Below are 27,878 nucleotides of genomic sequence, written 5' to 3'. Positions count from 1 at the left end.
TTTACGTTTAAATGTTTAATCCATTTCAGTTGTTTGTTGTATAAGGTGGGAGATAGGGGTCTAATTTTATTATTCTGCCGGTGATTATCCAGTTTTAAGAGCAGAATCCTGTGAAGCCATCTGGTCCTGGGCATTTCCTTGTTTGGAGGTTTGTGATTACTAATTCAATCTTCCCGGTAGTTACAGGTTTTTTGTTTTGTTTTAAAAATTTTTTTTTTGTTGTTGCTGCTGTCATATTTTCTTTTTCTTCCTAATTCAACTTTGAAAGGTTGTTTGTTTCCAGAAGTTTTCTATTTCACCTGGATTTTCTATTTATTGGTGTGCATTTTTTTAGTACTTTCTTATAATCCTTTTTATTTCATTAAAATTGGTTGTAATGTCTCTTCTTTCATCTTTCATTTCTGAGTTTAGTTGCATTTTCTTCATTTATTAGTCAGTATAGACAAAAGTTTATCAATTTTGTTGATTTTTTCAAAGAACCAGCTCTTATTTTGTTGATTTTTTTCTATTTCTTCTTTCATTTATCTCTGTTCTAATCTTTATTATTTTCTTCCTTTGCTGTCTTTGGGGTTAGTTAATTTTTCTTTTTCCAGTTCCTTAGAGTGTAAACTTAGATTATTGATTTGAGATCTTTCTTCTTCTTCTTTTTTTTTTTTTTTTTTTGAGACATAGTCTTGCTCTGTTGCCCTGGCTGGAGTGCAGTGGTGCCATCTCGGCTCATTGCAAGCTCCACCTACTGGTTCATGCCATTCTCCTGCCTCAGACTCCCGAGTAGCTGGTACTATAGGCGCTGCCACCACCCATGGCTAATTTTTTTTTTGTATTTTTAGTAGAGATGTGGTTTCACTGTGTTAGCCAGGATGGTCTCGATCTCTTGACCTCGTGATCCGCCTGCCTGGGCCTCCCAAAGTGCTGGGATTACAGGCGTGAGCCACTGCACCCGGCCTAGATCTTTCTTCTTTTTAATGTAAGCATTTACATCTCTATGTTTCCTTTTTAGTATTGCTTTTATTTTGTTCTGTAATTTTTTGCATGTGGTGTTTTAATTTTCATTTACCTCAAGATATTTTCTAATTTCTCTTGTGATTTTTTTTTTTTCTGGGAACTGTTGGTTGTTTAAGAGTATGTTGTTTATTTCTACGTATTTGTGATTTTTTTTTAGTTTTATTTCTGCTTCAGATTTATAGTTTTCTGTTATTGAGGTTTTTTCCCTAAACCATAGAGAAGAGAAAAGTGAATATGATCATCCTTTCATCTTAACATACAGCTGGCTTTCTATTAGAAAGTACTACTTTTTTTCTACCAGCCTATTGAGAAGTTAAAATGTTTTTAAATAACAGATTCATGTTTTAAACATGCATCCTTAATTAATACCTGTGAATGTTCCGGTTCTCCACTTCCACATGCCTTTTCTAGTCAATTATGTATTATTAATGGAGACTCCCACTCCTGTGTGGTATTACACTCCCATTTCAGAATCACGGAGTGACTTCCTGTAGCCATTGCCCAAGGGGCTGGTGAGGCAGCCTGTGGATTACTTATGGCTCAATCGTGAGCTATGAATTCTCCCCCTCCTCTTTTTTTTTTTTTTTCTGTTTTATGCATTTCCACCTTTAAAACAGGCTCCTACTGACATGTTTTTATACTGACAAAAGGCTAGTTGCTCTGCTTCCAAGTATTTAATTTGCTTTCTAAAATCCAAATATGAATTTCTCTGGGAGAGCTTTTTACTAGTTCTATGACAATGAAGTTTTTCTTGATTAGGCAATTTGTGACAAGTTAATTGAATTTGTCACATGCAAAGATGGAGACCAAATTGTTACAAGCTGCAAATGCAATTGGACTGTTAACTTCAACATTATAAATCATTTTTGTTGGTGTAAATGTCTAGGTTCATCTTACAGTACATACTTTTCAGATTTCACAGTTCAACAAGATCCACACACCTTAGTGGGTAAAATGGTTCTCACAGAGGATTAAACATTTGAAGTTCTTTGGACTTTTTGAACTTTATAATTGCAGAAAAATCAGTAATATTTTACTTATGAACCAAAGAGATTATCATGTAGCACCGTGGCTCCGGATTCTTAAGGTCTCTGTTCTCGTAAGCAACGAGGGGAATTCTGTGCCCAGTCCTGATTTGTTTAGCAGATCTTTCAAAGTAGCTCCCCTGTCCAGTACTTAGTGTAGATATTTAAGGGTGATCATTGGGATGGATCATGTCTCAAAGCACGCTTTGAGGTTGTATGAGCTAGAGCAAATAATGTCAAATTTTTAGCACTGACTTGAGGGTTCTTGTGAGAGTTAAAGGAGATAAGGGAGGCCAGGTGCGGTGGCTCAAGCCTGTAACCCTAGCACTTTGGGAGCCCGAGGCAGGTGGGTCACGAGGTCAGGAGTTTGAGACCAGCCTGGCCAATATGGTGAAACCCCATCTCTACTAAAAATACAGAAATTAGCCAGTCATGGTGGTGTGCGCCTATAATCCCAGCTACTCAGGAGGCTGAGGCAGGAGAATCAATCAAACTTGGGAGGAGGAGATTGCAGTGAGTTGAGGTCATGGCACTGCACTCCAGCCTGGGCGACACAGTCAGACTTTGTCTCAAAAACAAAACAAAACAAAAAACAGAGAGTTAAGGGAGAGAAAGCACAGGCTTGTACCCAAAGCGGATGCTCAGAAAGCCCGGTTCCTCCCTTCCCTCTAATGGGAGCCTTGAAGAGCTGACAGCATCACGAGGGGTGGCAGGGAGTCCACAGCTCCATAATGGCCTGAAGGAAGAGTAGTGGGAGGCTCCATCCTTTGAGCTCCAGCATGCCTTGCGAAAGGGGTGCTGTGCACACGAATTAAATATGAATGCAGTGATTAAACATTTTATTCTTTTTAAGGCTCTGAAGAGCTATACTTGTCAGAATGATTTCTGCACCAAGGAATCATTTAGATTGGTCTTCAAAGAGTGAAAATTTGGAACTGAGTTCTATAATGGCCAACATGGAATGTAAAATTGACACATATAAGCTTTGAAAGAGTAATTTTCAAGAGATTTTTTGACTGCATGTTCTAGTACCCCTAAATTATGTCTGAACATAATTGAAAGCAGATTCAGATGAAGTGTAGGTTTTAACTTTGGAGGGTGGGAGGTGGCTGTGCTTAATCCATGTATCTTCTGTGTCTTACCAGCTTCCGTTTAAAAGTGTGAGGGCTGGGGTGATCCTGTTTCAGGGATGGGATCAGCTGTGGATGACCGAGACCATTTCTCCAGCAGATGATCTCCTGTAATGTGATTGCAGGGCAGCTGCCTTGAATTCTGATTATGTGGAAATGGGCAAACTTTTTTTTTGAGAATGAAAAATAGCATTTCCCAATTATGTTCTCTTGGATATAGTATTCTAAATTTACTCCCCGGCCTAGAAAGTGTGAATTAATCCTGGATTCCTCCTCAGCCAGCTCAAGTGATAGGTCCCAACATGTCCCAATTCCAGCCCCCGAATGCTCCCAGGGAGCCCACCCTCCCGACCTCACCTTTCTCTGATGACTGCCACGGCCCTAACCTAGGGGGCTCCCTTCCGTCGCCCCCCTCTCCAGGTCACTCCTCTGATTAAATACTGTTAACGACTCCCTCTTGCCTCTTCTCCAAGAGCCCACGCCCACCAGGATGGATGAGATGTTTCCTTACCTGAATCAAGCTCCAGCTCTCACCGCTCCAGCCCAGCATCCTGAGGAGGTGGCTGACTCGCACCTGCCTATAAAAGGTTCCCTGTTATCTTATCGCCCTGGGTCTTTGCCTGGGCAGCTGCCCTGCTTGTCATCCTCAAGATGCAGCCATCAATACCCCAGGAAGCCTTCTCTGAGCCCTGGCCCCACACTCCGGCTGTTAGTCTTTCAGTACTCCTCCAGAGCATCTATTGAGAGCTGCCATTGCGTCTCTCTCCTATGCCGTGGACTCGGCAGATTCATCCCTACCGCTGTCTCCAGTGAATTACACGTGGCCTAGCACATGGTGGGTGCCAAATCAAGGCTCCTGGACAAACAAAGGAGCCTTTCTCTATAAGAACAGAGCTTGAGGAAACTCGTGATAGAATTGTGACCAAGAGAAGCAGTTGATGAAAAAGTCTCCAAATAAATACTGGCAAGATTCCCTTTCCAAATGTGAAAATACACCTGTGAAAAATCACATGATGTGATTTTTCTTTTAAGAACTAGATCAGTGTCCTTTTCATATTAGGTCTTCCACACGCCCTGCATACATACTCTCTGGACAATGAAGCCTAATGTATAACATACCTTAATACTGAGAGAAGTCATGTGACCAACTGTTTCAGAACACCGACTCTCTAATTTATCTCTGTTTTCAAACACGGAGTTCACAGGACTTGTCTCTAATTGTAGGGTTTTGTGGCTACATCCAAGGCACATGTGGTTTTTTCCTTTCATAAAGTGATAGATACTCGGTGGCAAATGCTCAGGTGACTTCTTGTCTTTCTCCCCTTTCTTTTGGTGGTGGTGGGTGGGCAAAGGATATTTTTGTTTTTGTTTGAGGTAAGTAAAGGTTTTCCCTTCTACTTGTTGATCTGCCTCTCCAGGGACTGTGACAAAGTCTTTCGTTAGGATTTGACACCTGTGCACCCATCAAGGAAGGTGATGCAACAGCACTTTCAAAAATATCTTTACATTTTCTAAATTTTACTTTGTGCTCATTTAACTTGTTATTCCTACCCTGTATTATTGTATTTTAAAGCATAACAACAAGAATATTATAATTTCCTTAATCCTGTGTCCCAGTGGCAACCACTTTCAACCTTTTCAGCTATTTATTCTGATATTTATGTCTGTAGTTCAGAATAATCTGCATATCCTGCTCTTCTAATGCAACTTTAGACACAAGCAATTTGTCTTCTTATAAGGGTTGCTGGGGACTGTGGGTTAATCACACCGCTTTTCACACCCCCCTAGTAACTGCATCTAAACTGGGTGAACACAAATAAAGGCTTTTTCTTCTGACCATGTAAACATGGTTCGCTCTTGGGCTGTGATATAACATATAGCCCAAGTGTAAGATAATATCCTTTCTCATCCAACTGTTTTTCCTTGGACTCAAAATGGGCACTTTTTTCCCAATGTTCTTGGAATGCATCACTAAATCTTCCTACAGCCTCCAAGAGTTTGTAAAATACAGAGTTCTTTACACGTGAGTTCTGAGTGTGGATTATCCTTCCACCTTTTAAGTGTGTCCTGCTTTCTGTGCACTTGGAGTGCCCCCTTGGATGCCTTCATCTGGACACCTTCCTTCACCCTGAGGTGCCGGACACCCTTGGTGCTAATCTCAGGCTTTCCTCATCCTTGGTTATGCTCCATTGTAGGGTGGAAAATTATTATCCCTCAGGATTCTGAAGGCATAGTCCCATTGTCTTTTGGTTTTGCCTGTTGTGAGTCCTGTATCATTCTGATTAATTATCCATTGTCTTGTTTTTCTTCTCTCTGGAGGCTTTGGGAACTTTTCTTAATTCCTGGTGTTCCAAAATTTTACTACAATGTGGATAGAAATTGTTTTTTCTCATTCACTTTCTCGAGCGTTTTAGGAGCTTTTTTCTGTCTTGAGTGCTGTATAACTCAGGGTTCTCCAGAGAGGAAGACCTAATAGGGGATGGATGGATGGATAGATAGACAGATAGACAGAGAGGTATCTGAGAACTGGTTCACAGGATTATGGAGGCTGAGAAGTCCTGTGATGTGCTGCCCGCAAGCTGGAGGCCTGGGGAGGCCCGGAGTATGGCTCAGTACAAGCCTGAAGACCTCAGACCTAGGGAAGCTGATCGTGTTACTCTTAGTCAAGGCTGCAGGCTTGAGAAACTGGCGGGCTTGCGGGGGCAGAGGGGGCATGGTGCAAGTCCTGAAGTCCACAGGCCGGAGAACCTGGCGTGCTAATGTTCAACTGAAGAAAAGAAGCTTCAGGAGAGAGAAAGAGAGAGAGAGAATGAATTTGCTTTTCCTCTGCCTTTTGGTTCTCTTTGGGCCCTCAGCAGAATGGATGGTGCCTGCCCACATCAGGTGATGAGGATCATCCTCTCTCTCTTCACTGATTCAAATGTCCATTTCTTTCGGAAACACCCTCACGGACACACTCAGAAGGAATGCTTTCCGAGCTCTCTGGGCATCAGTAATCCAGTCAAGTTGACACGTAAAATTAACTCTCACATGTACTTACTTTTTCTGAAAATTTTTTCAAGAAATTCTCTATCTGCATTTTTAAACATTATTTGTGATACTGTAAAATACATATTTGGTATGACCCTGTTTCCTGGCATACAACTTCCCAAATCCTTAGAATCTCCCAAGAAATGTCTTTTGTATGCTGATGAGCTGACTGATGGCTGGCAGTCCCTAGGTAGGTTTAGGATGGGGCTGGTGACCAGAAAGATCAAGGCAGTACTAGAAGGTTGGGACTTTTAGCCCCACCCCGAACCACCGGGGAGCAGAAAGGAGCTGAAGGTTAAGCTGATCGCCAATGGCCGATGGTTTAATCAATCATACCCACATAGTGAAGTTTCCATAAAAACCCAAAAGGATTGGGTTCAGAGAACTTCTGGATAGGTGAGCATATGTAGGGCCCCAGAGGGAGGCGCCAGGGAGGGCTCGGAAGCTCCACCCTGTCTCACAGGCCGTGCCATGTGCATCACTTTATCTATATGTTTTGTAATATCCTTTATAAGAAGCCAGTAAAGGTAAGTTGCACGGAGTTCTGTGAGCTGTTCTGGCACATTAACCAAACACAAATAGGGGGTTGTGGGACTCCTAACTTGAAACTGACTGGGGACCTGGACTTGTGGCTGGTGGCAGGTGGGGGGCAGTCTTGGGGACTGAGCCCTCAATGTGTGAGGTCTGACGCTATCTCCAGGTGGACAGTGTCCATAATTGAATTAGAGGACACCCAGATGGTGTCCATTGTGGGTTGCTTGCATGCTTGTTGAGGGGGAGAAATCCCTACACATTTGGGCAGAGAAGTCTTCTGTGTTCATTGTTGTTGTGGAGTTAGAGAATATAAAAAGAAATTTGAGTTCAAGTGTTTTTAATCTCAGTATTTAATTGATAGTTTTATTATTTTATTCCCATTTTCCCCTCCTTTCTAGAACTGACATGAACTGGGAATTGGACCATCAGCTAATATTCTTTTTATTAGTCCTTTAGCTTTTTTTAAATTTTGTTTTACCTTCTGTGGAGTTTCCCCAACTTTAATTTACAAATTTCTATTGAACTTTAATAATTTTTCTTATTATATACATTCTAAGACTTATTTTCTTGCTGATTGTTCCTTCACAATAGTATCTTATTCTTGTTTTATATATGCATTGACTTTCATCTTTTTGAGATTGTTAATTGTAGTTATTTTAATATTTTCTTCTGTGCTGCATGTTGTTTATTCATCTGTTGATTTTGTTGTCTGTTTCATGGTTCTGATTCTCTGATTTTTGATATCTCATTTATATTTAAGAGTGAGGGACTGAAAAGGTTAAAATGCCTGTGTGTGAGAGAGAGCTTTACTGTCGTCATTCAGATTTTCTCGGGGTAGAGTCCAAGATTGTCAGCCTTTGTGTGGTTGCTTCTGTGTTATTGATGTTCTGTGGTTCCCTATGCAGAAAAGTGGGTTCAGATGCCCTGCCTGAGAGGTGGTGTTTTGGGTGGAATAGTGGTGGGTAGAAGCTTAGCTTCTGACGTTAGCCTTTGTGGTTGTGGGAGAATAGATTATTATTCCTGTAAAAAGCCCTAGTTCACTGAGAAGCAGCCCTCACACACCATAAGAATTAGACCTCTTTGTCTAGTTATTTGCTTTGATCTCAAAAGACAGTAAGACATCTCTTATTTCCACAAAAAGGGCCAGATTGTTACAGCCCATACTAGATCCTAGGTTCAGCTCTAAGGTGCCAGGAAGATTGGGGTGTCTGTTTTTTTAGGTATTCACATTTCAAGGAGGTAGGAGCTGGCGACATTGGAGATATTTCTAGGGCCCTTTGGCTCCTGTGAGATTTTATTCACACATCAAAAGATTGGATTTAGGACTCAGGTCTATTGCATCTCCTAGGAGACTCCTTCAGGAGGTGCAAAGGAAAACTGCCCCCTTCCTGGTCATAAGCAAAGAAAAATCAGTTTTCTCATCCTGTACCTCTGAGGTGTCCAGGTTCTCATGTAGGGCAGATGACTTGGTGTCACTCTAGGGATAATGTCTATGTCAGAAAGGGAGGGGAGTGGCAGTTAACAAACTTCTTCTTTACCATAAAGTATTAAATAAAAAATGTGTCTCTCTGATCCTGCTGGTCCTGAACAACATGTAGCACATTCTGGATACGGTGAATGAAGACCCAACTGAAAACCCAGCAAGAGGACTGCAGAGGATCAGTCTTGTATTCTCTTTTGGAGATCTGTGTTGCCAATGCACTGCCTTTCCTGGGCTTGTTGGCCATTTCTGCTGTGTGCTCACCCATCTCTCATCTGTCTTTGCCATTGCTTTCTGTTTTCATATACTTTAATGAGTTTTAAATATTTCTAGTTTTATTTCAGTTTATAATCCTTTTTCTTTTCTTTTTTTTTTTCTGAGAAAAGTGAGTGGAAAAGTTTTTACACATTCACCTTGATTTTAAAAGTATTTCAGATGTCCTCTTTTTAATTTGAATTTACATTCAGTATTTTGCAATTTATAATTTCATAATGGAACTCGAGTTTAACTCATTATATAAAATCCATATAATTTTTCCATTTTTCTTTGATAATTTATTCATTTATTATATTTTGCTCTGATAAATACCACCCCTGTGATTCAGTTATCTCCCACCAGGTCCTTCCCACAACACGTGGGAATTGTGGGAGTACAATTCAAGATGAGATTTGGGTGGGGACACAGAGCCAAACTGTGAACGCTTCAAATGAGTTTACTGTGCATGACTTTCCCCTTGGTCAAATTTAAATGGCAGCATTTTGGGCAAGTCAGTCTTCCCTACACACCAGTGTGCTTTACCACTTCAGTTTATCCCTTCATGTTCACAGGGAAGGGTTACTGAGGATGTGTTTGTTTGTTCGTTTTGTTTTTTTTTTGAGACAGTGTCTTGTCTGTTGCCCAGACTGGAGCGCAGTGGTATGACCGTGGCTTCTCAAGTGACCCTCCTACCTCAGCCTTCCCAGTAGCTGGGACTACAGGTGTGCGCTACCACATCCGGCTGATTTTTGTAGCTTTTGTAGAGATGAGGTTTTGCCGTGTTGCCCAGGCTAGTCTCAAACTCCTGGGCTCAAGTGACCTGCCTGCCGCAGCCTCCCAAAATGCTAAGATTACAAGCATGAGCTGCTGCAGCTGGTAGGATGAGTCTTGGGATTTATTTATGTATTTGTTTATTTGTTTTACAGTCAGTGTCTCACTCTGTCTCACTGCTGCACTAAAAAGTACAGTGGCACAGTCATAGCTCACTGCAGCCTTGATCTTCTGGGCTCAAGTGATCCTCCCACTTTAGCCTCCCTGGTAGCTGGGACTGCAGGCATGTGCCACCACGCCTGGATAATTTTTAAAATTTTGGAGAGATGGGGGCCTCACTGTGTTGTATAGGCTGGTCTAGAACTCTTGGCCTCAAGGAATACTCCTGCCTGAACCTCTCTAAGCACTGGGATAACAGGTGTGAGCTACTGTATCTGGCCGGGTTTTTTTATAAGAAGCAACAAGAGAGTGTAGTGCAACCCTGCCGTAAAGATTAGATTTGTCTCAGCAATGCTTGTCAGTTATTCTCACAGGTTGACATTTATTTTATTTATCAAATGAAAATGTTACCAAAGAATGCTAGCAGAGAAAAGCAAATCAAGTCATACATTCTCAATTCTCAATAAATGGAAAAGCCCAGGTGACAGGGTGATATTTCTCAATAGCATTTGAGACGATGCTGTGGAAAGCTGCGAGTATATATTTTCTATAGACTTGAAAAATGACATTCTGCTAAAGCTGGAAGGATGTTTTGGGGGGAGTGACCATAACAATAATGTAAAATGTTATATGATTCACTTTGAAATGACTGTTTCTAAAATAACAAGTTGGGTTGCTAACCAGCATTGGGTTCTTCTAAAAAAAACTGATTTGGATGTTTTTGTGTCCCTCTCTCAATCAATTCATAAATTCGTTGACCTTGAGGTTTGGTGTGATGAAGATAAATACACCTTCGTAGTGTAGAGAAATAACTAGAAAAGGGGAAATTTATTTCTCAGATGAAAGATAAGACAATATTTTGTTACTTTTTGGAAGATATTTTAACACAACCCAGATTGCCATTAACAAGCTTTATGAAATATTAAGAACCCTAACAGTTGGTAAGAAGAATAGAGGAGTCAAGACCCACATAATTAAGATACTCTTCCAAAAAAGCAATGACAATGCTAACGACAATTGACAAATCATCCTTTCAAAAATTTGGAAATTAACTAAAGGCTTGCGATAATCTAAGTAGCATTTATTCAAGTAAAACATCTCAGTCTTGGGAAGAACAGTGACTGTGTGGCATCTTAACTTCCCTCACTTTCATGACGCCCTCCCCAGCTCTGAGATATCCTTGACAACCAGCAGCCCACAAATCATGCTGAAAATCAGCAGCCTAGTAGCCCCTGGAGGAGGCAGCATGGGTCTGTAGTTCCCCTAAAGCAACATTCTTAGAGAATTGTCATTATTCAAACTGTCTGGTAGTTCCCAGGAAGCCAACATTCAAAGGGCATGTCTTTATTTGACCTGAATCAGCGCTCTTCAAGTACAAACAGTCTTTTCTTCAGGAGTACTTGTTGAAAACAATTATTTGTCACAACACCTGCCTTAGATGGCAATACAAGTTGGGGGAGAGAAAGCTCACCAAAAAAATTCAAAGGAAAAGCTGAGGAGTGAGATGTGCATAAGGGGCCTTTGAAAAGAGAACATATTCCTGGGGATCTAGAAGTTTACGTATGTGGCATATGTGCAGGGCTTTGGGTATGCCCAGTGTTATGTGCGCACCTAGAAAATCCCTAAGAAGGCCCTGTGCTCTCACTTATGACTGACCTTGGAATACTGAGTGAATGCTAATACAGAATTGTAACATACCTATGTGAGAATTGAAGGTGTATTCCCGAAAAGGGTACACAGAGCAACTTGGCAAAGGCTGGGAGATTTATTTCTGCCCAACCACTAACTTAGCTAAGGTGTCAATAGCCACGCATAACAAAGAATACGACCTTTACAGAATTAGTTCAGAAAAGCTATTAACAAAGTAACAGAAACAAATACAGCAACAAGAAACAGGAACAACAAACCCTGGGAGAGAAAGGAATTTGATACCACAAGATTTGCCACATTATGTTACTTGAAATGTTCTGTTTCCAACCAAACATTGTGAGACAAACCAAGGAAAAATAAGGAATGAACCATATGCAAGGAAAAAAGAGTCAATAGAAACAGTCCCTAAGGAAGTTCAGTCATTGGACTCCCTAGACAAGGACTTTAAATCAGCCCTTAAGAACATTCTACAAACTAAGAAAACCATGTATAAAGAACTAAAAAGGACCGGCGCGGTGGGTCACGCCTGTAATTCCAGCACTTTGGGAGGCTGAGGCGGGCGGATCACGAGGTCAAGGGATCGAGACCATCCTGGCTAACACAGTGAAACCCCATCTCTACAAAAAAATACAAAAAAGTAGCTGGGTGTGGTGGTGAGCACCTGTAGTCCCAGCTACTTGGGAGGCTGAGGCAGGAGAATGGCTTGAACCCAGGAGACGGAGCTTGCAGTGAGCTGAGATCGCGCCACTGCACTTCAGCCTGGGCAACAGAGAAAGACTCTGTCTCAAAAAAACAAACAAACAAAAACAACAATGACAAAAACTAGTAAAGGTAACTAAAAAAGGTAAATACAATTCCCCCCCAATATGAATTTATTCTTATTTGTTTTATTTTTTCTCCTATCAAAATTAAAAACAACTGCATAAAGCAACAATTACATTCTCTGTTGATGGACATCATAATGTAAAATGCTTGAGTTGGTATGATAACAGCAGAAAAATAAAGAGGGATGGAGCTGTATAATGCAAAGTTTTTGTAAATTGTTAAAATTAAGTTGATTATGCGAGCTAGGTTATTGTAAATTAAGACGTTATTTGTAATTCCCAGGGCAGCAACTAAGAAAATAACTAAAAAATAATGTAGTAAAATAAAGTACAAGGGGATTAAAATGATACACTATAAAATATTAATTTAACACAAAAGAAGGCAATAGTAAAGGAATAGAACAAAAAAGACAAGATATATAATAAATAGCAAACTGCAGATATAAATTCTACCTTATTCATAATTACATTAAATATAGTTTAAATATTGCAGTCAAAAGGCAGAGATTGGCAGAATGGCTTTTAAAAAATATGACTCATGTATATGTTGTTTATGAATGACAGTTTCAATTCAAAGACACAAATAAGTTGTAAATGAAAGGACAGAAGGAAGATGTACCTTGGCAACAGTACTAAAAGAGAGCTGGGGTTGCTCTATTAATATTGGACAAAGTAGACCTTAACACTACAGGAGGCAAAAAAGATATACATATATCTTATATGTGTGTGTAATGTTAATGTATATAATGTTAATGTATATAATGAGAAATGAGTCAATTCATCAAAAACACATAATAAATATAAACTTACAAGCACCTAAACAAGAGAGCCTTAAAATATATGAATCAAAAATGGACAGAATTGAAGGGAGAAATAGATAATGCTAAAATAGTGGTTGACTTGTTCAATACCTCAATTTCAATACTAGTAAGAACAAGTAGAAGATTAACAAGGATAGAATATTTGAACAACACTCTAAAACAACTAGACCTAACAGACATCTGTACAACCCAATGACAGTGGAATACATATTCTTTTCAAGTGTATTGTAATTCTCCTTTATTCTCTGGGTGAGTGGGGGACACAATTGTATATTATGCCATTAAATAAGTTTTAAGAAATTTGAAATAATTGAAAACATACTAAGTGTCTTTCCCGTTCAAAATGGAATGAAATGGGAAATCAACAACAGAAAGAAATTTGGAGAATTCACAACTATGTGAAAATTAAACAGTATACACCAAAATAACAAGTGGGTCAAATCAGAAACCATAAGGAAATTGGAAAACACTTTGAAATTTAAAAATACAGAAACACGGTATGCTAGAACTTATGAGATGCTGCAACGGAAGTGCTTGATAAATAGACAGTTGCAAATGCCTATTTTTAAAAAGTAAGATTTCAAATAAATACCTTTCTCCTTAAGCAACTAGAAAAAGAAGAGAAAAATAATCCAAAGCAAGCAGAAAAAAGAAATAATAAAGATTACGTGAGAAATAAATGAAAAAAGAACAGAAAGCAATAAAAAATTAACAAAACCAAAAGTTGGTTTTTTGAAAAGATCAACAAAATTGACAAACTCTTCGCTACACCAATCAAGAGAAAAAGAGAGTAGATGCACATTACTTAATTAGGGAATGAAAGAGGAGACACTACTACTAACTTCATGGAGGGGGGTGAAAGAATTACAAAGGAATACTTTGATTATTAGATTATAATCTATAATATTTAGATTATCACCTAAATTAGATGCAATTAATTTATTAATCTTAATTAGATGCAATAAACAAATTCCTAGAAAGACACAAACTACCAAAACTGAATAGAGAAAAAGTAAAATCTAGAAAGGCTCATAACATAAAAAGAGGTTTATTTTAGTAACCAGAAATCTTACCATTGAGTAAACTGTAGACCTAAATAGCTTTGCTAGTGAATTTTACCAAACCTTTTAACAAGGCTTAACACTATTCTTTGACAAGCTTTTCCTAAAAATTGAAGAGAAAGGAATGCTTCCAAGCTAACTGTATGAGGCCAATATTATCTTGATCTCCAAGCCAAAGATATCTCAAAAAATGAAAACTACAAATCAACACCTCATACAAATACAAATACTGTTGCAAAGATTCTCAACAAAACACAAGCAGTCTGAATCCAGCAACGTACAATATTTATACACCAGTGACCAAGTAGTATCTTAAAAATGCAAGGATGGTTCAACATAAAAAAATCATTCTATGTAATACTCTGTATTCATAGAATAGGCACAAAAATAACAATCATCGCTATGGGCAGAAAAAAACATTTGACAAAATTAAGCATTCTTCCGTGATATAAACATCCAACATACTAAGAACAGAAGGTAACTTCCTCAACCCAATAAATGTAATCTGTGAAAAATCCACAACTAACATCATACTTAATAATAAAAGACTAAAAGTGTCCATCCTAGGATAGATCAGGAACAAGATAAGAATGTTGCTGTCACCATTTCTATTCATAATTTTATTGGAGGTTCTACCTAGTGCAGTTAGGCATCTATTAATAATTAAAATTATAAAAGTCATATTTTTGGAAAGAAGGGAGTAAATTTATCTTTATTTGCAGATGACATGCTCTTGCATATAAAAAATTAAAAGCATCTACCCCGTCCAAAAGACATTAAAATAATGAATGAGTTCAGCAAAGTTGCAGGATACAAGATCAATATAAACAAAACATATTGAATTTTATACATTTGCAATGAACACTGAAAATTAAGAGAATAATTTCGTTTACAGTAGTATAAAAAATGTTAAAATATTCAGGAATAAATTTAACAAAGTAAGCATTAAAAGATTTATATAGTAGGAACTAAAATATTATTGAAACAAATTAAAAATCTAAATAAATGGAAAGACAACTCATGTTCATGGATTGGAAGACTTAACATTGTGAAGATGGTAATAGCTCCAAATTGATCTAGATTCAGTAGAATCCCCGTCAAAATCTCAGCCTCCTTTTTTTGCAGAAATTGACAAGCTACTCTAAAAATGTGTGTGGAAATTGTAAGCAATCCATGATAGCAAAAACAGTCTTGCAAAATAACCAAGTTGGAGGATTGACCATTTGCATTTTCTGAATCTACTGCAAAACTACTGCAGTTGAGACAATGTGATACTGGTATAAGGATAGGCATATGCATAAATGGAATAGAATTGAATATCCAGAAATAAACTCTTACATTTATGGTTGTATCACATCTCAGATTTTCTTGTAGAACCTCTGGAAGGAGGACAACCCTGCCAACACCTTGATTTTTGACAAGGGCTCAAGATAATTTACTGGGGAAAAGTAGTCTGGCTTTCCTCTAGGCTTTTGTTTCATTTGAAACAAGGATAAGCACCATCCGGACAGCACCTACCTGAGAAGCTAGCTGTAAATACTCAAAAGGATAAAGTTTTAAGTGCTTGGTTTAGAATTTAACATATACTAAGCAGACATTTATTACTACTGTGTGATCTTGGGCAAGTAGATTAATCTCTGATTTTCAGATGTACTGTGCGTAAAGTAAGTGTAATATCTTTCTTATAAGAGTAACCTGAGATGATGTTAGAAACTCAATAACTACCCCTTACTCTTCCTTCCTAAAGGTGTCCAGATGTGATAATAACCATCATTTAGATGTTTCTTTTGGGAATAGGAAGAGTTGACCTTCTTTCTTTCCTTTTTATCACATTTTTTTTTCTAATTATAAAACTGATATATTTTTAAATACAGAGGAAAAAATGTGAACCTGTTTACACCAAACCATTAAAGTCATTTTCCTTTGGGGAGTGGAAGTGGCAAAACGGGTGTTTTCATTTTGAACCTTATTGTGCTTGTGTAGTGTTTGAATATTTTACAACCAAGTATTACTTCAAGAATTAAAAAATGCATGTATACTATAAAGCAGTATTAACACATTTTTATTTTATCTAGTTCAGCATTTCTCAAAATGTATTCCATAGGCAATAGTTAACAAGATGTTTCCATGAAAAAAAAATGTGAAGGTGGGCTGGCTGGCTTCCATTGTCAAATAATTTTGGAAATGCTGTTAAAACACATTTGTTCTTCTCTAGGGCACTCGCAACAACTTCTATCAACTACACTAATCCCAGTGAAAATACAAAATGATTTAGCTACTAACCCTTGCCATTTTTCCATGTAACTCCTACTCACTTACGAGAAGGCACTTTGTGAATTACCTGCGCACTTCACCATTCGTAAGTACCTCACACAATTTGTTACCGGCAGAGTGCAGATGAGGGACCTGAGTTTTCAGCCTGACTACTTACAGCCCACTCTTCTGACTCTGTTAAGTGCAGTCTTTAGTAGCAGGGGGATGGGGGATACCTGGAAAGGAACAGGCACTTCAGAGAAGAGGGAGTTGGGTCAAGCTGCTGAATTGACTGTGAGTTCTCAGAGGGAGGAGTTGAGCAGGGATTTTACTGGGTGCTCAGGTAATGATGAAGAAATCCTGCAAAACATCTTGTTTCCAAATTTACTGATTTTCAGTAAAATGTTACTGATTTTCAGTAAAATTTACTGATGTTCAGTAAATGTTACTGATTTTCAGTAAAATTTTCAATAAAATTAAACATTTTATTTTGGGATAGCTATAGCTTTATATACAGAAGCGAAAAATGATACAGGGATTCCTCTGTAGCCTTTACCCACTTTCTCTCAACGATGACATCTTTCAAAACTACACTACGGTATCACAACTAGGATGTTGACGTTGGTAAAGTCAAGATAGATAGATCCTGTTCACTGCAGGCTCTGTTATGTTGCCCTTTTATGACCATAAACATTTCCTTTATGCTGTCACTCCCTACTTAACTCCTGGCAACCACTAATCTGTCCTCCATTTTTAAATTTTAATTAAAGAATATGACACAAAGGGAATTACACAGACTGCCACCTTTTGGGACTATTTCTTTTTAATCAACATGTTTCTCTGGAGCTTGATCCAGGTTATTGTGAATATCAATAGATGGTTACTTTTTATTGCTGAGTAGTATTCCATAGTGTGGTGGGCAGAATAATAGCCTACCTAAAGATGTTCATGATCTGATCATCAGAACCTGTGAATGTCTTGTGTTATATGGAAAAAAAGACTTTGATGGTGTGATTTGGTTAAGAATCTTGAGATGGAAACATGACCCTGAATTTCTTGGTTGACCTAACGTATCACAAGGGTCTTTATCAGGGAAAGAGAGTAAAAGGAGAGTCAGAAAAATCGATGTGAAAGGAAAGCAGAGGCCAGAGTGATTCTGTGTTAGATTAACTGGACCCAAATGGAAGAAGGAGACCCTGACTCAAGGACTGCAGGAGGCCTCTAAAACCAGAAAAGACAAGCAAACAGATTTTCCCCTAGCGCCTCCAGAAGGAACACGGTCTAGACGACACCTTGGTTGAAGCCCTTTTGGGCGCTCTGTTAAGTTCTGAGAACACTTTATCTATTCTAGGTACCTAGTCCTTTGTTGGATATGTGGTTTGCAAATATCTCCAGTCTGTAGCTTGTCTTGACGTCCTCTTAGCAAAGTTTTTCATACAGCAAATTTTCTAATTTTGATGAATTCTAACCTGTTAACTGATCTTTTTATGGGTCATGCTTTTAGAGACAGTAGACTTTTTCTTATAGGCCTAAATTGCAAATATTTTCTCCCGTAGTTTTCCTAAAGGTTTTGTAGTTTTATTAATTCTGTGATACATTTTGAATTCCTTTTTGATACAGGTCAAGGTTAATTTTTTAAAAAATAAATGTCCAGTTTTTCCAGCACAGTTTGTTTGCTCCATGAATCCCTTTTATGCCTTTGTCAAAAATGAGTTGGGCATATATTTGTGGATGGAGGTCTTTTTGGGTTCTCTATTCTGTTTTATTTATTCATTGTTTTCCTCCACCAGTACCACAAGCTTTTGTTTACCATAGTTATTTATAATTCTTGAATTAGGTAAATTAATTCCTCCAACCTTACTTTTTAAAAATTTTAAAAAATTGGTTTTGCTATTCCTGTTCTTTTGCATCTCCATTTAGCGTGATCATCTCTGTTTCTACAGAAAGCTTGCTGGAATTTTGGTAGAATTTTTATTAAACCTGTCTATCAGTTTGCAGAGAATTCAGATCTATCTTATGTTGAGTTGTTGAAGTCATAAAAACCATCTGTCTTTCAGTGATTTTAGATCTTCTTTGATTTCTCATCAGCATTAAATGTCTTTTCATATCTTTTGTCCTTTTTCTAACTGGATTTTTTACAACATGAAAAATCATTTTGTTCTTTGCATATTCTAGATATGATTTCCGTAAGTACTTTTCAGCAATTATTTGACACCAGTGGAGTATCTTACAATTCAATTTTTCTTTTATAGTCTTACATTTAAATCTATGATCCTTTTTGAGTTAATTTTTATATAAGATCCGAGGTGTAAGTCAGGTTTCTCATTTTTGCTTATGAATATCTGATTATTTCAGATAGTTATTAAGATTATCTTTTTTTCATTGAGTTGTCTTTGTCTCTTTATAAAAAACCACTTAGCTATTTTTGTGTGGGCAATTTCTAGGTTCTCTGTTCTGTTCCATTGATCTATGTGTCTGTCCCTCTGACAATACCACACCGTGTCGGTTACTGTAGCTATACAATAGGCTATAATATCTAGTAGGGTGATTCTTCTCACACTCTTCTTTTTCAGCATTGTTTTAGGTACTTTGCTTTTACCTATAAGTTTTAGAATAATTGTAGCTCTATATACACAATATTTTGAAATAATTTTTATACAATTTGTGTTAAACTTACACATTAGTTTGGAAAGACATCTTTAATATATTTAGTCTTCTAATCCTTGAACATGGAATATCTTTTTATTTAGATCTTCTTTGATTTCTTGCATCAGCATTTTGTAATTTTCAACATATATATTCTCGACATTTTTTTTTTTCTGTTTTCTGGCTTCTTTCAGTATTTTCTCTTATTCTTTGGTGTTCTGAAGTTTGCTTACATTACCCATCTATTCTAGTATGTTGTGTACTTCTTTAGAGTCCCTTATATTAATTGTAGCTATTTTAAATTCTCCGATAATTCCAAAATCTGTGTCATATCTGAATCAGTCTACTCCGATGCTTGCTTTCTGTCTTCAGATTGTGTTTTCTCTTGCATTTTGACATCACTTGTAAATTTTAGGTGAAAGGAAGACATGATACACCAGTAATAGGAAGTGAGGCAAATAGGCCATTTGTGTGAGGCTTTATGTTAACCTTACTAGGAGTTGGGCTGTGCTTACCATTTGCTGCAGTATATGTAACAGGGACTCCAAGTTCTTTATTTTTGCCTCCCTTTCCTGTGGCTTCCTTAAGAATCCCTCCTCATATAGAATCTGTACCTTGCAGGTCTTTCAGCTGCAAATTAATGTCATTTATTATATTGGAGCCCTGTTGATATGTGGTATGGTGTGGTGAGAGGGGAAAGTTCTATTATCTTATGACCAAATTTGTCTTTTAGTGGCCCTGTATCTTCAGGCTGACTAAATTTTGGTCAAGCAGAGAATCTTTTTCAGTGCCTTTTATTTCTTTCTGTTGCCTTATTGCACTGGCTAGATATTCTAGTACTATGATGAATGAGAGTTGAGAGTGGACATCCCTGAATTGCTACTGATCTCAAGGGGGGAAATATTCAGTAACTCACCATTACCTGCAATGTTAACTGTATGTTGTAGATGTTTATCAAGTTGAGGAAGTTCTCCTCTTTTCAGTTTGCTGAGAAGTTTTACTAGGAATGGGTGTTGCATTTCGTTTGATACTTGCTCTGCGTTGTGACTGATCCAATCAGAAAGCCTGTTAATGTGGAAGATTATATTGATTGATTTTTTTAATACTGAACCAGCCAGGAATCCTTGGAATAAACCCCATGTGATCATTGTATTTAATTATTTTTATATGTTGCTGAATTCTGTTTGTTAATATGTGTCTTTAAGGTTTATGCACATATATTCATGAAGAATATTGGTTTATACTTTTTTTTGTCCTTGTCTATATTGTTTTGATACCAGGATGATGGGGCTTCATAAAATTAAATAAATTTAGCAATGTTCCTTCCTTATCTGCTTTCTGGAAGAGATTGTATATAATTCATATTAATTATATTTTTAATGTTTCGTCGAATTCTCCTGTAATTGACACACTTTCTCTCAATTTGTTAGCACTTTTTCACCCTTCCACTCTTTCCGTTCTTCCTGGACTTTCGTATTAATTATATTTTTAATGTTTGGTAGAATTCTCCTGTAATTGACACACTTTCTGTCTGTAATTGACACACTTTCTGTCAATTTGTTAGCACTTTTTCACCCTTCCTCTCTTTCCGTTCTTCCTGGACTTCCATGACACGAATACTGATCTTTTGTCTGACTGGTCTCTGAGACTCTGCTTATTTTTTCAGTCTATTTTCTTGCTGTTTTTTCAGATTGTGCAGTTTCTGTTGTTTTATATTAAGTTCCACTGATTCTTTCCTCTTTCCTCAGTTCTGCTGCTGAATGCACCAGTGAAGGTTTTTAAAAATTATTTTTGTCACCAACTCTTTTAGTGCTAAGATTTTCATTGGGGTCTTTTTTGCATCTTCTATTGAGAATTTGTTTCTTTGCTGAGCCTTTTTATTTTTTCGTTTGTCTCAAGCATATTAGTAATTGATTGTTGAAGCATTTTTGTGATGACTGCTTTTATCTTTTATTATTTTTAAAAATCTTTGCCACATAATTCTAACATCTCTGTCTTCTTGGTGTAGATGTCAACTGATTGTCTCTTTTCCTTCAGTTTGAGATCTTTCTGGTTCTTGGTAGAATGGGCTGAATGTTTTTCAGTTGAAACCTGAACATTTCAGATACTATTATATGCAACAGTGTGTCTTATTTAAGCTGTCTGTTTTGGCTTTCTTCAACAGCACTCTGGTGAAAAGGGGGTTGGAGTTCATCACTTCCAGGTGGCTATAGAAGTCCAGGTTCCATCCTTGGGTCTGTTGACCCTTGGAGGCTGTCTCGTAATCATTGCTGGATAGGGAGCGAATTCTAGCTTCCCTCTAGGCTCCTGCAGATAGTGCACTGGCTGGACAGGTATGAGTACCTGTTCCCACGTGGCCTCCAACTATATCATTAGGAGAGGAAGCTCATTATTGTTTAGAGGAAATCAAACTCCTGTCTCCCTCATCAGCACTGTCTGAAACCACCTTAGCTGAGGGATGGGTGCCTTATTGTAGCCCAGTAAGGGTAGAATTCAGGGCTCCTTGCTGAGCCTCTGTGAGCAAGGCAGGTCCACCATTTTATCGATTCTGTTCGGCTAGAAAAGAGTGGTTATTGTTTAAAAGTATTCTGTCTTGTTAGGATGCCCCTTTTGTTGTCCTTTAACTAGAGAGAGCAGGCTTCTTTTGAGAATTTTTTAAATTCACGTGCGTTAGTGTGTCTGAGTTTTTAGCTTCTTCAGTTCCAAATCTGGAATGAAAAGAAAAGAAAACCCAAGATACTCATTACCATGTCATCCCTTGGGTCCTGATGCCCTGGCTGGTCTGCCTCTTCTCTAATTCTCACAGTCTTTTTATGATTGTTTTACATATAATATCCAGGGATTTTAGTTGCACTTAGCAAGAAAAGTAGAGACAGGTATCCAAAATGTTTGGGTCATGAACATTTGGAACTTACAGATATAATTACAGATAGAATTCAGTGGCATGGAGTGTTTTCCTGTCTTTTACAGGCTTATTTGCCACAACTGATTTCTAAGCAGTTCATGCTTTGAAGAAGTCCACCCCTGACAAGTCATTTCTTCCCATCATTTTCCTACCTGCCTCTGACTTATGTGTAGAATGACATTATTTTCTAAAAGCATGCTGCAGGAGATGAAGACTGCCTCCCCCAGCCTCAGGTCCAACAGAGAATCGTATTTCTGAAGTGGAAGAGAAGAATATGTTATTGAAAAAATTATTTGCACTTGCAGGTAGAGAGTATTGCACCATAAAAAATGAAGCAAAGGCAACTCGAATTCAATTGCTGCATGTCTGGAATGGAAGATTGGAAACTTATATTCAGGAGGAGAAAAAGACTGAATTCTTTTTAAAAATTGTAGTTTGCAAACTCGTAAGATTTATCTAGGGTTAAAAAATCCTTAGGGCACTGAAGTTTTATTCCCTTGTGATAGTTTTCCCCATAATAGTTGGTAATATATGAAATGTAAGTTTTTCATGATTCGAATACAGGAATCACAAGCTAAAGAAAAGCCAGTAATAGTTTGCCATTTGACAACAGTGGATTAAAAATACTAGAGTTGAATTTTTTTAGGCTTATCCCGTATTTCATACGTCCCCTGTTGTCTATAACCCTGCCTTTCACATATTTTGTTATCAACCTGAACTTTACAAAGCATGTGAGATACTTACCTTTGTGCTCAAGTCAATCCCGAGCTTGGAGAGTAGACAGACAGGTTCCAACTCTAGTCTGGCCATTACTACCTATGTGAGACCAGGTAAGTTATCAGTCTAAGCTCCTTACCTATACACTGAGGGAAATAATATCACCTGCCTTAGCGATAGTTCTTATGCAGACATATTGCAATATCGATGCATAAGTGCTCACCATCATAACCATTACTGTAGTGAGATATCACAACAGACAAGGCAGAACATTAGACTGTGCACAGTGTCAGAAGTTCTGATGTTTGATAGCAGCTCCCCAAATGTCCTGTCCGTGGAGGTCCCTTGCTGAATATAAATGACAACCGGCTTGTTCCATGTGCACTCATTCATGCTGCATGGAATCCTGCCTCACTTTCCTGAGTGAAGTGGGTGGTGGTCTTACCTTCTTAGTCAGCTCACAAGTACTTCCTGGGCATCCACTTCTATACACAGGTTCTGGCTCCTGGCTGTTAAACAGTGAACCAGACCATGAGCTGGCTCTTTGGGTTTTTTCCCTTTGCTTTCTTGGATCAGGTGAAGTTTTCAGGTGGGAAGAACTTCAGGGATGCAGGTGGAAGGGGAAATACAGCTGCGAGGAATAAGACCTGAGCTGAAAGCTATTTAATACATGGAAAATGGTCTGATTGATTTAGGGTAGTAGATTACACCAGGACAGAGAGAGAGGAGGGAGATGTAATATACCTGGATCTGTAAGTTAGACACTGAAGGACATTGTGCAGCAGTGGGTGGACGGCACCCGTGGTGGGGGGTGTGTGTGTGTCAAGTCTGTCCTCTGGTGCTGAGCCCGTTAATTAAAACCCAAACTGATCCTGTACCTGAGAGTCCATGAAGAACTGACTGTTAAAGATGATTTTCCCTTATTCCATGTTTGTTTTGAAGTGATTTTTCATTTACTCTCAAATTATACCTGTAAATACTGTTTACATTTGCTTTATGTTAAAGATTCTGTGCAATTATAGCAGTAATTAAAAGGAATTACAATAATCATCCCTGTTTTCATAAGATTTCTATGTGAGAGAGACAAATTATTTTATCTTCACCATGGACCTGGGGTGAGTTTCTTTGTAAATAATGTGCCAAGGGTAAGAATAAACTGCTATGTAGCTAAATTAAAAATTTAATAACAAGTAAATGACATTATTGTCAAATATTAAAAAAGGGAAAATAAAACCTTCATTATTTCCATGATAAACCGTGTCATTTGGGGAATACCTCCATGTTAGGTGAACATATCTTACAGCTGAAATTTTTCATATGGCAAATTACTACCTGAATATTTATTTAGAGAATGGTCTCTCGTTTCACTCTAGTTTGAAAGGTGTTGTCTTTAAAGCCATCATGTTTCTCACCCATACACACTGCCCACCTGTTTCCACCAAAGTGCTGTACTTCATCAGCCACAGGCCATTGTAGTAAGGAAGTCACGTGCAGTGTTCTCTCCACACTGCTCACTTTGCTATGGCACCTACCAAGGACTTTATTTTTTATTTCCTCCTCCTCCTCCCTCCTCCACGCCCTCCATGTTCTACTATAAAATTTATATTTATCTAAGCAATTTAATTTTTATGGTTAAAATAATAAGAGAATACTAAAAGACTTAAAAAGGAAAATACAGGCCAGGCATGGTGGTTCATGCCTGTAATCCCGGCACTTTGGAAGTACGAGGCAGGTGAATCACTTGAGCTCAGGAGTTCAAGACGAACCTGGCCAACGTGGTGAAACCCCCTCTCTACTAAAATTACAAAATTTGGCCAAGTGTGCTGGCGTGCACCTGTAAACCTAGCTACTGGGGAGGCTGAGGCGTAAGAATCACTTGAACCTAGGAGGTGGATTGCAGTGATCTGAGATTGCACCACTGCACTTCAGCCTGAGTGACAGAGTGAGACTCCATCTCCAAAAAAAAAAAAAATCTCCCTCCATCCTGCCTGAACCTGGGTCACTTTCCATTCTTGAAGGAATTTCTTCTCTTATTTCCGTGATGTTCCTAGTAATATCCTTATATGAACACTTGATTATTCATTCTCAGCTACATTGATGCCCCTCCTTGAAACATTAGACTTTCCCTCTCTTACACTCTACGCTTCCTCCCCTTGTGTTTCCCCCCGCCCACCTCCCAAAGCAATCCTGAACCAAGATTTGGTCAGATACACATTCCCTGCTTACAGTATCACAGTCATATAATTACTGAACTTTGCAGAATGTCCCAGTGTGACCTGCTTACCTTTTGGGGAGGAGGTTGCATAGATTATGTTTGTCCAGAAGGCGATTAACTCCCTTTGAAAGAAAATAATGTCTGACATCCAAGCACTGTAGTGTTTTTTTGGCAGCTCGGATGGAAGCACACAGGCCTCTCCATGGGTTGAATGGCTTTAGCCAGCCTCCATGGCCGCAGCCCTTGATCGCGCTCCCTCCCATTCCCACAGGGCTGCCTGCCATGGCGGCCCACCTGAACCCCTCACTGTCATCCTGCAAGACCCTCCTGTTCTTTCTGGATGGACTCCCTGGTTTCCTGGACCAGGTCTTCCCAGTCTCGGTCATTCTGCTTCCTTACTTTGGTGGAGAATATTCTCCAGGAATCTTCTGAGGAATGTTGCACGGATGGTAACTTTGTGAATGGGTAGAAAATAATTTCCCCCGAGAGTTGTGCAAACATTGATCCACTGCTTGTGGGCCATCTATCCTTAGGTCAGTCTGATTGTGAGCTGCTTCTTGTCCCAGCCCCCTTTATCCTCAGCCACAACCAGAAAGGTCTTCTCCCTTTTATTCTGGAATTTCAAATGGTAGTATTTCTGATTTTCTTTTCATTATGCCAAGGACTAGGCAAGTCTTAACTATATGTAAAGTCAAGTTGTTTGATTGTTCAGATTGTTTGGTATTATTTCTTTGATAATTCTTTTATGTTATTACTTTTCTCTTTTATAAGGCTTCTCTTTTTGGTTTTATACTGGTTTTTGGGAAATCCCTTCAAATTTACCTTCTAACTACTGATTTTTTTTTTTTTAATTTCTGAAGGATCTTTCTAATACTTAGGATGTTTCTTTTTTACAGCATCCTCCCGTTATTTCAATGACCCAGTAACTTTTTTTTTCTCTTTTGGAGGATCTTAACCATAGTTTCTGGAAGTATTCTTCTGGTCTCACGTTGCTTCCATTTGTTCTGGAGTACATCATTCATGATCCAGCGTTTCCCCACTGGCCTCTCATTAATAAGTACATATGAAACACTCATGGCTGGTTGGAAGTTCTCTGTGGGCCTCGTATTAGGATGAAGACTGGGATTTCAGACAGGTACTGCTTGTTAGGATTTCCAGGTCTTTTTACTTTGGCTTGTTAATTTCCCCAGATGGAAGATTTTTTTTTTTTTTTCCTATTAATTTGTTGCCTGGGAAGTTGCAAACCTACAGACAAAATGCTGGGAGCCTATCAAGGAAAGGGGCTGGTGCACCCACCTGTTGTCTCTGTATGTCACTGAATCCAGGGTCTCTCTGAGTCTGCCTCCAATCACCAGCTCTGTGGCTTGGGAATTTTGAGTTCTAACCCTTTCTTCTGTTTTGGACCCATTGTATGTAACTACTTAGAGATACATGGAACCTCCAACTCCTGTGGTGCTTCAGAGTTTCCCCTGTCAAAACCTGTGGTGGTCTGACATGTTACCTTACTTGAAAGCTAGTAAGTTGGCCTGCCATAGTGTCATGGGTTCTGGAAGAAGACAAGAGATGCCTAGGTCAGAGACAAAGGGCATTGTTACACAGCAGGCATTGTGAGCTTCATGTTTGCCTCTGTTCTCCTTGCCCCTTCAAGTTCTATGGGGGCAGTGTGAAACAGTCAACAGTTTGTGCCACAGCAGAGGAACCCTGAACTTAGGAAACCTCCATCTTTTATAATGTCTGTTTCATTTTTTAATGATGCTTTCTAATGAAGAAAAGCTTTTAAAGAAGTTCAATTTGCATGCCAATGTTTTCTCTTTTATGTTTAGTGTTTTTGATGTCCTATTTACAAGATATTTGCTTATTTAAAAGTCATATACATTTGTATTTGCTTTTTTCTTAAAATTTGAATATGGTAGCATTTTGAGTATATTAGCATTCACATTTTGGTCTATAATTCACTTCAAATTAATTTTTACTTGTGGTATGAGGTAAGAGTCAGGGGTCGTGTTTTTCTCTTCGTATTGATATCTAGTTACTACAGGAACACGTATTAGAAAAATTAGTTTAAAGCATGTGCAGAATCTTAAAGACCAGGAGGGTAATACTGTAGTTAATAGACCACTGCTTCTATAAACTAAAGGATGTGAAACCTAATGCAGCTGCCATTATTGTGTGCTACCAAATGACAGGCTCTTCGAGGGAAACAAAGATAAAAGATATCCTCCCTGTCTTTAAGGAACTTAAAAATATATGCATAGAGATAAACTTTACTCATACACTGTAGTGTTATTTGTAAAAGTGAAGGGAAAAGTTATGCAGTAAAACTGATAACATGATTCTCTAAGACTGTTTACAGCTTATTAGTACTGAAGTTGTCCCATCTGACCCAAAATATCTGGGGATGCTTAGGAAAAATTAAGGATATAGGAAGAATTGTGTATTATGACATATTGAGGAATTTCCTGGGAGAGAGCCCAACCCAAGGAAAGCTGTGCCCAGGAAAGATGAACTTGATTCATTAGCAAAGCTTTGGTCCACAGAGTTAGGGATCATTCTCAGTGTCGCATTTGGTACTCTGTTCTCTCCTTGGGTACCTGAGAAGGAGGTGGTAAGGGGAAAGCTAAAGTTATTTCACTGAAATCATGGTAAGGTATTGGTGTGGTAAAGCAGCCGTACTTTGGGCCTTCTTACATACGGGTCTGTAGAAAAGGATAAAGTGAATGTCTCCTCCCTGTGCCACTGGCCACTGGGCAGCTTTGATCCTCTTGGGCTACATGGAATGGTAGTGGCACCTTTTCGACGTGGTGGGTAGGTGCCAGATTGGATGCAGTACCTGGTGGTAATGGATATCAGTGGTATCCAATGGAGAAACACGCCAAATGGAAAAGGGAGTGCCTTGCGTCTTCTGGAATAGGAATAGAGAAAGAAAATGGGCATCGCATGGTGACTGGACAGAGACTGGGCTGGGCTTGCTCCTTAGCATGTGAGAAGCATCCTCTGATGCCCCAAGATACAGCTGATGAGCTGAAGAAACATTGGCAGGAGGTATGAGGGTTCTGCATTCACAGTTGGGATAAGGGACCAGCAGAAAAGTAGCTTGCACACATAAGGGTAAGGCAACATCATTGTTTTTAGAATTTAAAACATTGACATCCTCCTCCTTATTTGATCTTAGTAACAACCCAAGGGGCTGCAGCTGTTTTTCTAAAACGAAGAGCTCCACGTGATCACGTGGAGGTTATGAGATTCACCTGTAATCTTAGTAGGTGACGCAGCTCTGGAGCCTGGGCTGGTGGCCATCACTTTCACTCTACTCTTCTTGCCCTCACCAGTCTCAGTATCCCATGTGGCTGCTCCCCCTATTACCTCTCAGCTCCCCGGATCCACCTGCCTACCAAGC

At 38.7% G+C, this 27,878-nt stretch overlaps 1 protein-coding gene and 1 long non-coding RNA gene across 3 annotated transcripts in view; one reads left to right on the top strand and one right to left on the bottom strand.

The window, feature by feature from the left end:
- Positions 1-27,878, top strand: part of GABRG3 (gamma-aminobutyric acid type A receptor subunit gamma3) — a 566,143-nt gene that overhangs the window by 165,768 nt on the left and 372,497 nt on the right. The window lies entirely within an intron of this gene.
- LOC140710365 (uncharacterized) lies at positions 21,143-26,078 on the bottom strand. Its single transcript, XR_012091344.1, has 3 exons — positions 25,778-26,078; positions 23,011-23,144; positions 21,143-22,897 (listed from the first exon to the last, which is right to left on the bottom strand). It is a non-coding gene; the product is annotated as an uncharacterized lncRNA (long non-coding RNA).

This window comes from Chlorocebus sabaeus, chromosome 26 (assembly GCF_047675955.1).
Source record: "Chlorocebus sabaeus isolate Y175 chromosome 26, mChlSab1.0.hap1, whole genome shotgun sequence".
NCBI lineage: Eukaryota > Metazoa > Chordata > Mammalia > Primates > Cercopithecidae > Chlorocebus > Chlorocebus sabaeus.
The sequence above is the reverse complement of the archived record's forward strand: the minus strand, read 5'-3'. Positions and strand labels throughout refer to the sequence as shown.